We start from the raw sequence: 12,632 nt of genomic DNA on the forward strand, positions 1-12,632 counted from the left end.
TTATTCAGGAATGATGCTTTAAAATCAAATGGAGATCTGCTTTGAAGTCTCTGCGCCGCAGCAACCGCCTTGAGTGCATCTGTTTAGTACAATATCATGCTTGCTACATGCATTTGGCCTTCCAACATGGCCACCTCCTTTGTTTCGTGTGCTGAGCTGGCCCTCTGTCCTCCACCTACTCACCTGTGATTGGCCTTCCACGGATACATCTAGTCCAATCTGCTCCCTGTCCGATACTGTAATGCTGCCTGCCTCTGTATTTTGCTGTCCCCCCCTGTTGTATGCATGTGGTACCTGTATGCCTGCCTCTGTAGTTCACTGCCCCCGTTGTATGCATGTGGTGCCTGTATGCTTGCCTCTGTATTTTGCTTTCTCCCCCTGTTGTATGCATGTGGTGCCTGTATGCCTGCCTCTGTATTTCGCTGCCCCCCCTGTTGTACGCATGTGGTGCCATGTATGCATGCCTCTGTATTTCGCTTCCCCCCGTTGTATGCATGTGGTGCCTGTATGCCTGCCTTTGTATTTCGCTGTCCCCCTGTTGCATGCATGTGGTGCATTTATGCCTGCCTCTGTATTTTGCTGCCTCTGTGTTGTATGAATGTGGTGCCTGTATGCCTGCATCTGTATTTCACTGTCCCCCGTTGTATGCATGTGGTGCCTGTATGCCTGCCTCTGTATTTCGCTGCCCCCCCTGTTGTATGTATGTGGTGCCTGTATGCCTGCCTCGGTATTTCACTGTTTCCCCTGTTGTATGCATATGGTGCTTGTATGCCTGTCTCTGTATTTCTGTGTTCCCCCGTTGTATGCATACTGCCCCCCTGTTGTATTCCTGCTTCTGTATTTTGCTGTCCCCACTGTTGTATGCATGTGGTGAATGTATGCCTACCTCTGTATTTCGCTGTCCCCACTGTTGTATGCATGTGGTGCCTGTATGCCTGCCTCTGTATTTCACTGTCGCCCCCCTGTTGTATGCATGTGGTGCCTGTATGCCTGCCTCTGTATTTCACTGTCGCCCCCCTGTTGTATGCATGTGGTGCCTGTATGCCTGCCTCTGTATTTTGCTGCCCCCCTGTTGTATGCATGTGGTACCTATATGCCTGCCTTTGTATTTCGCTGTCCCCCCTGTTGAATGCATGTGGTGCCTGTATGCCTGCCTCTGTATTTCGCTCTCCCCTCTGTCGTATGCATGTGGTGCCTTTATGCCTGTTTCTGTATTTCACTGTCCCCCCTGTTGTATTCATGTGGTGCCTGTCTCTGTATGTTGCTGCCCCCATGTTATATGCATGTGTCTGTATGCCTGCCTCTGTATTTCGCTGTCCCCCTGTTGTTTGCATGTGATGCCTGTATGCCTGCCTCTGTATTTCACTGCCCCCCTTGTTGTATGCATGTGGTGCCTGTGTGCCTGCCTCTGTATTTTGCTGCTCCCCCTTTTGTATGCATTTGGTACCTGTGTGCCTGCCTCTTGTACTTCATTCCCCCTCCCATTGGATGCATGTTATGCCTGCATGCTTGAATCCTCTTGCTGTCCCCTCCTCCCTTGGTAGCCCTCTCCTACTATTCCCCTCTACATCACTCAAGCCCTCCCCACCCATTGTGGGAGTTTGTATTGACATTTTATGGTGACACCATCACCGGGTTGTTGCTGATGCTTTGATTTGACTTTTGGACTCATGTGACTCTTGTTGGTTCACCCATCTTGCATCTTGTCATTCTCCTGCTGGACATCCTTTAGCATCATGTAATCATGGTGACCTTGAATCGTGCGGTGCCCATCTGTGACTTGAATCCTGGCTTGCACTTGCCGTTCTCTTGCAACATTATGTGTTCAGTACTTACCTCTGCAACTTGATGTGCTCTCCCCACTTGCTTTTCCACCCTTTAACACATTATTTCGCCGGCTTTGCCTCTTCTTCTCTTTCACCACACTCGCTGCTTCTCAGTCTTCTCTTCCTCTGCCTATCTTTTTCCCTCTCTTCTCTCCCCTTACTATGTTCTATGCACTTACTCTATCAGAAATGTCATCAGGCCCAGTATGATAGTAGCTTGTTTGTTCCTACCCCTCCCCCTCTACCTGAAATGTCACCAGGCCTAGTACGATAGTCGCTTGTCTGTTCTCATCTCCTACCCCCTTCCCTCCCCTCCCCTCCTTATCATTGTCAAAGCTCTTGCACTATCTGAACGATAGTACGATAGTGAATTTCACATTCTTAATGTCTCAAGGCCTTGTAAGAATGTCATTGTATTTTCCCTTGTTCCCTCCCTTGCCTTGAAGCGCCTTGAAACACTTGTGTGCATAGGCACTATACCAATAAACTATCATTCATTCATCCTTCATTTGTAGTAACAATCTAGTTATGTTTTGACCCGTTCAGGTTAAGCATACGTGTTCAAGGAAGATAAATTGTATATGAGCAATGGTGGGTTGCAATCGGCTAAAATGTTGGGCTGCAGGTGATATTTCTGATGATTGTCTGATGTTAGATTTGTGCTTTGACCAGCGCGGTTTGGCTTTCCTTGTAGTCATGCCAACATAGTACAGGCCACAAGGGCGTTTTATGCCATAGATTACATTTTTGGTGTCACAGGTAGAGGTGTGGTAAAGGGCAATGTTGTAGCCTTTGTGGGGATGTGAAATAATATTGGGCCTGATTCATGGAAGTGTTTTATAATGGCGTAATCCCATAGGAAAACGTTCCATGAATCAGGCACATTATCTTTAAGCACATTGTGACAGTTTTCGCAAATGTTGCATGGTTGGGCTCCTTTATTGTTGCAAGTTTTGTCCTTTTTTATTGCAAAATCTGCCTTGATGAGGTTGTCTCGTATGAATTTGCTCTTGCTGTATGCAAAAAGGGGAGGATTAGGAAATAGTCTCGGTAATGTTGGATCCAGTGATAGAGTTTTCCAGTTGTTTCTGATGATTTGCTTTATGTTAGGGCTTTGCTGTGAGTACGTCATTATCTTTACCAAATCGTTTTTGGGTATGCGATTTTTGGAACTTAAAGTCTCTGTTCTTGTGATGTTTATGGCTTTTCGTGCACATTCTTGAACTGAATCAGGATTGTAACCTCGGTTGAGGAATGTTTCTGTGAGCTGATTTGCTTTGTTGGAGTAATCTTGGTCGTCTGAGATGAAGCACCTCTACCCTAGGAATTCACTTAAGGGAATGCTTTCAATGGTTAAAGGGTGAAATCTTGTGGCATATAATAAATCGTGCCTCTCTGTTGGTTTAGTCTATACTGTAGTTTGGAGTTTTCCTAGTTTAATGTATACTATTACCACTAGAAACTCAATGAATGTTAAACTAAATTAACTGGTGAACTTGATTCTCGGTGCCATTGAGTCCATAAATGTAAAGAACTCTGATAGTTCCTCTTGTGAGTCATTCCAGATGCCGAATAGGTCATCAATATATCTGAAAAAACATTTAAGGTGTTTCTTACATCTCTCGTTGTTAGTGATGTGAGTTTCCTCTAAGTAGGCCATATAGGTATTGGCGTAACTTGGGGCCATAGCTGCACCAATCGAGGTGCCAGCGGTTTGTACAAAGTCCCTATTCTCAAACACAAAGAAGTTGTTACTGAGAACAATCTTGAGCAATTTGCAGACTTTATTTGTGCTAAGTAAAAGCCATTCCATGGCTTCAAGCCCCATGTGGTGTGTAATGTTCATGTAGAGGCTAGATTCATCTATTGTGAACAAAATGTCTGCATTTTCCTCAAATGGTATCACATGAACTTTGTTCAAGAAGTCATTAGTATCTTTAATGTAAGTCTTGAATAAGTGCTTGAGAGGTTGGAAGACTCGGTCTATATATTGAGCTAGTGGTTCAAGTAGGCTGTTGTTTGCCGCAATTATTGGTATTGCTGCACCCTACACCTCTCTTGTTCATACACCTTTGACCTTGTAGCCAAGGCTAGACCGGGTGCACCTAAATAAACTGAAATCTCTTTAATAACATTCTTCTACAATCCACCCAAATCAACTATCTTCAGGTGTGCACCTCTACACACATTTTGTTCTCAGTTAGCTTCACCCCGACGTCACCATACCTATAAAAATAACTTTAAAAAAAATGGAACACTGACACTCCAAAATATATAGCCGTGGGTACCGAACTACACATACCCTTGGTTATCCGTAGTCCTTTGTAACCTCGAATATAGCCGCAAAATGGGCAGAAAAAAAATGCTTTCCTGTCCCTCCAGGACCTCACCAAGTGCCCCCCCCATCTGTGCCAGCTCCCCCAACTCCCCAGATGGCCTCTTCACCTCCTCTCTCCATTGCACCCCACACCACACGCTGTTTCTGTGACGCAGTTTGCTTTCAGATGTCAGCTATTTGTGGCTATAGCCGAGGCTACAAATTGCTTTGTGTTGCATACTCAGTCCCTAGAGCCCCTCCAACTATCAAATTTCACTTGGTACCCACTAGCCACTGTAGGGTATTTTGTATAGATTTGGGGCCTAGCGGTATTTTCTTACTGCCAAAATGAAAATAATTCAGTAATAATCACTCTTTGCATTCAGATTAGATTTGGAATATAGTACTACAGTATACATACATTATTTCAGCACACAGATACATTTAGTGGTATACATTATGTTGGTATGCGTTATTGGTGGTATTTCTGGTGAGCTTAATTCCTTTGTTTTATATGTGGCCCCAATATCCAGAACCCCTTATTTTTGCTTAGTTTGTTCGTGTGATCACTAGAGAGGCCTCAGGCTTACATTTCAGGAACATCACATTTTCAATTGGAGTGCCACCATGGGCTGTCCTCACTGACTTATCTACGGCAGCGAGCTAACATGCGGGATTTATCACCAACTTATCTACATCGGTGAACTATGTCCAGGGCCTCTCTTTCTGCTGACTCATGTATCTCCAGCAGCAGTCTATTTCATTATATTATTATTATGTTCCGTTCAGAAAACATACACTTATATACTGAATGGAATCATGCACACAGCTACCGCTAAGTCTTATTTTTAGCTAGCTTAAAAATGACAATTGCACTGTCCAAACCTCTCCCCATATTATCAGTACTGTAATGGTAGATGCACAAATAAAAGAGAAAAATAAAACACACTATCCGTCTGCTTTCAGATATTTTTTGTGTATTATAAAAATTGCATTTCAACATGATCTTACTCTTTTTACAGAAATAAATGGAAATTGCACAGTAACAACCTTATCTGTAACAAAATGAGAAGAGAGCGGCGAGAACATATTCAATTCGCAACATTAAACATGTTGATAAAACACTGGAGTTCCCTCTTCCACGCTGACTGAATAGTTTCGCACACATACACACTGCCCCCACACTCTGTAATATAATTACCAGGTCTGTCCAGCATGTGAAATCCGTCGGCTGTTCGCCTTCTGGAAGTGGTTCAATGAATTCTTCTCAAATCACCCCAGCAAGGACGGGCATCTGCCGTCACTCAAACCGGGGCTTATTGACTGGAATTCCCAGTCTCTGCAGCAGTGCACTGGGATCTGCTTTTTCAATCAGGAAAATCCCCAGCCACCAGCCAGGTCTTTCTCCCAGCTGTGTAAAATGTCTTCCCCTCTCTTCTTCCCTGAGATTCATTAGCAAAGCTCTGTTACAGCCTGCCAAACGAGTTCAACCAATGAAATTCTATCATGTCCTACCCTCCTTCTCTTTAACAATGGCTTGGCTCATACAGTTGCAACTGTAACCAAACTGATTTCCTGCTTATTCGAGTCTTTGCTTCCTGCAAATATTGTGGACAGAGTGCAGATGGAAGCAAAGAAAAAATAAATCTGGATGCGCTTTTAAAATGACTTTCAGAGCCTGTCTTTTCCATCTCATTTTGCACTGGAGAACACATTATATTATTAATGAGTTAGAATCATGTTAGTATTGTTAATGAGGTTAGTTCATTAATCCTCAAATGTGTCTCCTGCAACAGAGGAATTTCAGGTGAGAAAAAAATATATGCTTTTAACTGTGAAATAATTATTTGCATTTTAGATGTAGAAATCGTTTTTGACTGAATAGCCTGTTTTCATTTCCATGTCACACTGGCAACACATGCCTTGCTGTACCGCATTATAGCAATGCACCAAACCCATGCAGTGGTGCTGCATAAAAATAATGCTAAATACTCTTACACCACTCCCCCACCTCTAGCCTGAAGGCATTTGCATGTTTTTGAACTGCAAATAGCTTTTTTCCTGTGTTTCGTTTTCCCATATCCTCAGCTATAGCCGTGGATATCGCTTGCATCGAGAGAAAAAAAAAGATGGCAGTGGTTTAATTTCTAACAACATCCGGTTTTGTGTAAATCCCCTAAATATCTCAATTTGGGAAGGGGCTCACCCTTCTCCTTCAAATATTTTAAAAAACTACTGCACGGAATAACCCCAAACCACGAATGGATCATGAGTCAACACTTCATGCTCAACTTGTTTTGGACCTGGTCCAAATCCATCAGGCAGTTTGTGCTGTGCGCTTTGGTAAACATTTACCTTGTTTGTCTATGGGAAAATGAAGGGGAAGTCTGCACTTTTGAGAGAAAGAATTATTTCTTGCCTAATAACTTTCTCATTTTTTAACAAATCTTTACGAAACTTTGCAGTCTGGCGGGAGCGGTGGGGAGTTCGGGGGGATCACAGGTTTTTAATCACTTTCGAAATTTCAGCCAAAACCGTAACTCAAATCAAAAGTTATTAACAATAGAATTTTGAGGGATTCCTATGGGAGTCCGACTCACCATAATATATATTAATTATATATTCTCCCTGCATTGCCAACTTCTGCCACCTACCTCTCATATTCCGCTGCCCAGCAAAAAAAGCCTGAGATGGTGAACTCCCCTGCCACCTGCTGGTCAAAAATGGAACTGCGGGCCACAACGTTGAAGACGCACTGATGGGGTCCATGGGGAAACGGCCTACCCAGAGAAAGGCGACCTTCAAGAAACAGATGAGGCACACTTCCTCCTTCCCCATTACACACTGCATACAGCCAAAACATTGCAGATACCCGGGGACTGCATGAGTCTGCTCTGGAAGATCCAGGTGTCCTCATCAGTGAGGGGCGCTCCAATTCACCCACCCCTTACCCGCACTATCCACTGCCTAAGATAATGGGGCCAGAGACCATTGCGGCCCCACTGTCTCTCCCTGTGTGCTGCCAGCTGGAAGTTGAGCTACTGCACCCCTGCCCCACACTTGTTTCCCCACTTTGGGCGGCATGACACGGTCCCCTCACCACCCAACCAGTAAAGGTTTGGGACAACAACACGTTTGTTATCACGACCAACTGTTCCTGAACCTTTGCCAGTCCCCTTTCAATAGCCTGGGACTACTCTGCCCCCCAGCACAGCTTGCTGGCCACTTTGAAGTGCCCAAATGTACCCTGGGTACAAAACATACCGCGTACCCCGCAGGAGCCGCATGGAACATGCTTCCTTTGTTGAAATATAAACCCAATCTCTCAACTGTACCACTTCATGCACTCGCACTAGGAGAATTGTCGCCAGGCCTAGTATGCTAGTATTTCTGTTTATATTCATTCGGAATCTTTAAGGCCTAAGAATGATTACTGTACTCCTTGTTCCCTTCCCGCCTCGAAGCGCTTTGAAGCAATTCACTGGTGTATAAGCGCTATATAAATAAACAATAAATAAATAAAAACTTTACTGAGTGTCATGTCACATTTTTTATTTGCTATACATGAAATACTATATGGTGTGATGGGTATTAGAACACCATACATTGGCTGCTATGCATATATGCAATAAACAGATTAAATATGTACGTGAAATGTATAATAACTTTTTAAGTGACATTCTAACAATCTGCGTATTTGTATGGTCTGCTTCTCTGTATTACAACAAATTATGCATATGTTAATTTATTTGTCGGATTTTTTAATTTGAAATAGGTTTTATATTTGTATTGCCGTATTTGTACGACTTTATGTATGTTCACTTGTTTTTATGTGTTTTTAAAGGCTTGTCATTTAATATATCATTATTTATTGAAAAACAGTCCATAAAACTCCCTGGGGATTTTAGAGGAATTACTGTGGATGTTAATTCTGCAGCTTTATTTCCCTCCGCTTTTGGCAGTAATCTAGAGGAAATACCTTCACTACAGAAATGTAAAAAAGGGCATCTTTCAGAACAGTAAATGACTACTGAAATGTAAAAAAGGGTATTTCCACCGCATTAGCAACCTTTACTGTAGTGTTCCATTTGGTTCATCCAATCCAGAAAGAGGATTCCAAGCAATATCTGCCCACTGGAACTTGGAATCCTCATTCCGGTCTGACTGTGCCAAGCAGAAGACTCCTGTGCTGGTTGCACTATGGTTCTCTTTGCTACTTTATTCCCCGATCCCGCTCACATTTTTCATCTAGGCATGGAGGGATGGCTTTGCCCCTACACCCATCCACCTCATCCGCCACTATCTCCCCCTTTGCGATGTATCTATCAAATCGCAGTCTTACATTCTCCTGATGTGTCTTCCCTTAGCCCACCCCTTTCACCCTATCAACGTGGAGCTGAGAGAAGCTGCTGCTTCTGTTGAGAATCAAGGGATTCAGTCACTTATACCCAGAGGGGAGCCTTTCCTTGTGAGGCTAGGGAAGTGAGCCCACTATGCAATACCCTCACTAGTGATGGAGGCAAACCGGCACCTCAATGAGAGAGACTCCCCATGGGGACAAGGACTCCCGTTCTGATAATGAACTCCCTTTCCACCTCAACTCATACACCACCAACAGCAAGCCCACTCAAAGAAAGCAGGAAGAATCTTTGTACATTTGCTACTGTGATGTCCCATCTAAAGATAAGTGCCTACCTGGTAATGTGATGATGAAACCCAAGCGAGTCATAACAAATATGACTCGGAAACTAAAGAAGGACTTCCACCAGACACTGCAGAAGCCCCAGAGCAGCATCGTAAGAGTGGGAGGCGAGAGAGCCAGCAAGAGAGAAACACACGAGTTTCAAACAAGCTGTGAGAGGGGCGCTGGAAAACATGAGGTAACACTTCTTCCCAAGCAGGGGGAAGCTGGGAGGAACAAGTGTCTGAGCCACACTATTCAAAGGAAAGACCAGAGAGAGTCGGTCAGCCAGAAGGTAGTCCCAAGAGGGACACGCAACTCAGAAGTTGTGGCTGAGACAGAGAGAGAGAGGAAAGCCTTCTCATAGTCATTAACACCTAACAGAAGCATGCCAAAGTGTGTGAGGGGAGCTGAATAAACAAACCATCCTGACCAGAAGGAGAGAAGCAAAGGAGGAGAACGCTGACCCAATGTCACGGCCCCAATACAAGGAAGGTAACAAGGAGAGCGGGAGAACTAGAGAGAGAGGCAGTGATAACGATTGGCATAATAATAATAATAATAGCCACAGTCCTAAAATGAATATAATGATTGGAATAATCATGCTCATCACAGTAATATAAAAAGTGATAAGCAAAGTGAGAATACATACTGGGTTCTTCATACCCGTCCCAGTAGCGTACAAAGTGATGTGAAGAGTGAGAATAACTACTGGACTCAGCCTACTCGTCCCACTAGAATACAAAGTGATAAGCAGAGTGAGGCTAAGTACTGGGCTCATCATACTCGTCCCAGTGAAATGCAAAGCTCAGAGAATAGGAATCAACTTTACTGGGCATATCATAAAGGTCCCAGTGAAAAGCCAAGTGAAAAGAGGACCAAGGCTGGTACTGAGGAAAACATTGTTTGTAAGCCTCAAAGAATAACTTTGAATTCTGACAGAGAGAGACATTGGGCCTCATTAGGACCCTGGCGGAGAGGGTGTTACGCCAGCGTAGTGCATGGCGTACCTCTCCGCCATACTACGAGTTCCCGTAGCGCCATGGCGGCCTTTTCCGCCTGGTTTTACCAGGCGGAGAAAACCATGGCGCTACGGGACCTCGTTGTTAATTACGCCACCGTATTTTACGGTGGCGTAATTAACTCCTTCCCCACTCCCATTATACCCTATGGGGCAAAAATGGGAATGGGGAAGGGCAGAATGGGGATTGGGGATTTACCGCTCCGCCGAGGTCGGAATGGGGCGGTAAATCCGCCAACCCCCATGGCGCTATCGGCGGCTTTCCGCCATGCTTCGCGGTGCATTTAGCACCGCGAAGTCCGCCTGGGTCCTAATGAGGCCCATTGTATTTCCTGCAAGAAGGACGATCACAGTGAAAGGACCTCAAGATATCAGAGCATCCATACAGAAGGGTAACTCATGGGTGTGAAATAGTTGCGTAAGTGAATTGAACAATGTGTTGAAAGAGATAGTCAAGAACTATCTGAAAATTCTAAATTGATAAAGACTTGCTGATAAAGCACCCCAGGAGAAGAAAGTCATTCTCATGGACTTTAGTTGTTTAACATTAGTGGTAGGATCAGTGCAGCTTAGTTTTGAATGGAGGACAGATTTGATTTGGACTTCACAACTGATGACAAGCACCCTAGTTAGTTGTGTTGGGTAGGGAAACCCATACCTAGGGAAAGTTAGATATTTCTTTATTATTTTGAATACATTCATATTGGAAATGGCAACTTCTAGTTTGTTTGGCCCGCCAAAAGCATGGTAAAATGTTAGTGTTCTTTGCTACACCCACAGATGCTAAAAGAGTTAGGGACCTAGGGGTCAAATTCCCAAGCGTTAGGTGCACAACGCCCTCCTTACCGCCCTTGCTTCATTCAGGACATTAAGTTGGGCTTCTGGGCACATAATGCTGGACAATTTCAACCCTTCCTCTCCAATGTGCTAAGGCTTGAAGAGCACCAGAAACTGGCGGAATTATTGCTGTGGAATTACCATCCAGGGTAATTCCTCCAGAATTCCCATGGAGCCCTCGTAGTCTTCCATTCCCATGGAGAAAACTTATAATTTGGTAGTGCCACTTTTACCACATACCGCTATAGCCATAATAAGCATCAATGACGCTCTTGGCATCAGAAGTGCAGTCAACAGTATTTGGCCCCAGCAATTGGAATACATTACACCGTATGTCAGAAATATGCAGCCATTGGTGGAGTTCACAATCTTGGCTGCTCTGACGATCTTTCAAGACAGGGCCGTCACAATGACTTCTTATACGGCAGGACCGTGGGTATTCAGCAGCACCTCGACTGTACCAGTCGGATAGGACATATTTCTGAAAACGTGATATGTTTTTATTTTCATCAAACAAAAATGCTGAAGCCCACTTCAAAAGTACATGAAATGAATGGCTGACAGTGGCATACGATTTCTGCAGGCAAACTGAGATTTCCGCTGAATGCTTTGAGGTGACATTTGAATGGTAACTTAAAGTTCTCACTGTCTTTTGTACTATATGGCAGTTTAACATTGGGGCAAGTGCAATTAGCAGTTAGTCCTATTGCAAAAAACATATACGTTCAATGCATTTTCACACCAGGGCAATGTTTGCCTTAGTCCTAGTCACTTGTCCTGGAGCAAAAATGCACTGAAAGAATGTTTTGGCGCTAGGGCAGTGTTTACCCTAGTGCTATTTGCATGGGCACATGTAATGCTTATTGATGTTTGTCAATTAAACGGTTATGTATATTTGTGTGATTATATGGTCTTTAATTTGATCAATGGCTGGTATACAAGTAAAGAATGAAGGAGAAAATGTTAGAAGGCTTTGCATGGTGAAATAGTGAAATCACCAAAAAAGGCCTTGGCACTGCGGGGGAAAACCCATGGCAGTTACAACTGCATCTTGGGAGGATAGCTCAGGGGCAACGTGTTCGCCTTGGAAGCAAGACGACACGGAGCAATACAAGTTCGATCCCTGCGTCCGCGCTTAGAAACCTCTGGACATTAAGCGCGTTATAAATAACATATCATATCATCACCCACTGACGATGCCTATGTTAACTAGCTGAGCTTCAAACCATCTCCCCGCCTCCCGCCAGCAATGAGGCATTGGCTACTAAAAACCCTAATTCCTGAATTAGCCAGACATTGTGGCCACGACCAGAACTGTTCAAGGAACCTGTGGGGCACCCTATGATCGTGTATATACATTCTTGAGTGCCATTGAGCACCTAGACACATGGTGACCTCACAGTTGCCCACAACCCTTACGATTAGTGACTCTTTAAGGATTAAACATATACACTTGTGTGTTTTACCGGAGAACGTTGTCTTTCCTTGTTTTTAACCATCCTTTGTGAATTATTAAGAAATTGTGAAGAAATAAAATAATGACCTCTTACCTCTGTCTAGGCATTTGTTTCATTTATTGTGATAATATTACCCTGCACCTTGGACCGCTTCACTCAAGCACTTGGCCTAAACTGTACAAGCATGACTTACAAAATGTTTTTTAAAAAAAGACAGCTTTCAGAACAGTACAAGGTCTGGTCCCAAAGACCGAAGAACATCTCTGATACTGTTTGCAGTCATGCAATTTTGTATCATGTGCTTGAGTCTGCACAGCACTGCCAGTGGCAGGTGATGCATAATGTTAATTGGAGCACCACCCCTCATATTATCCACTCAGTCTGTCATGCACAGGACTCCATTTCAGGAGCACTGTGCTTGGCATAATGAGTGCCCACTCTCTGCACGGTAAGACGAAGTGTAGACCTTCGTTTTGTAAAAGCAAAAGGAAAT

The sequence above is a fragment of the Ambystoma mexicanum genome, chromosome 9 (genome assembly GCF_040938575.1).
Source record: "Ambystoma mexicanum isolate Mex_15411 chromosome 9, UKY_AmexF1_1, whole genome shotgun sequence".
In the NCBI taxonomy this organism is placed as follows: Eukaryota; Metazoa; Chordata; class Amphibia; order Caudata; family Ambystomatidae; genus Ambystoma; species Ambystoma mexicanum.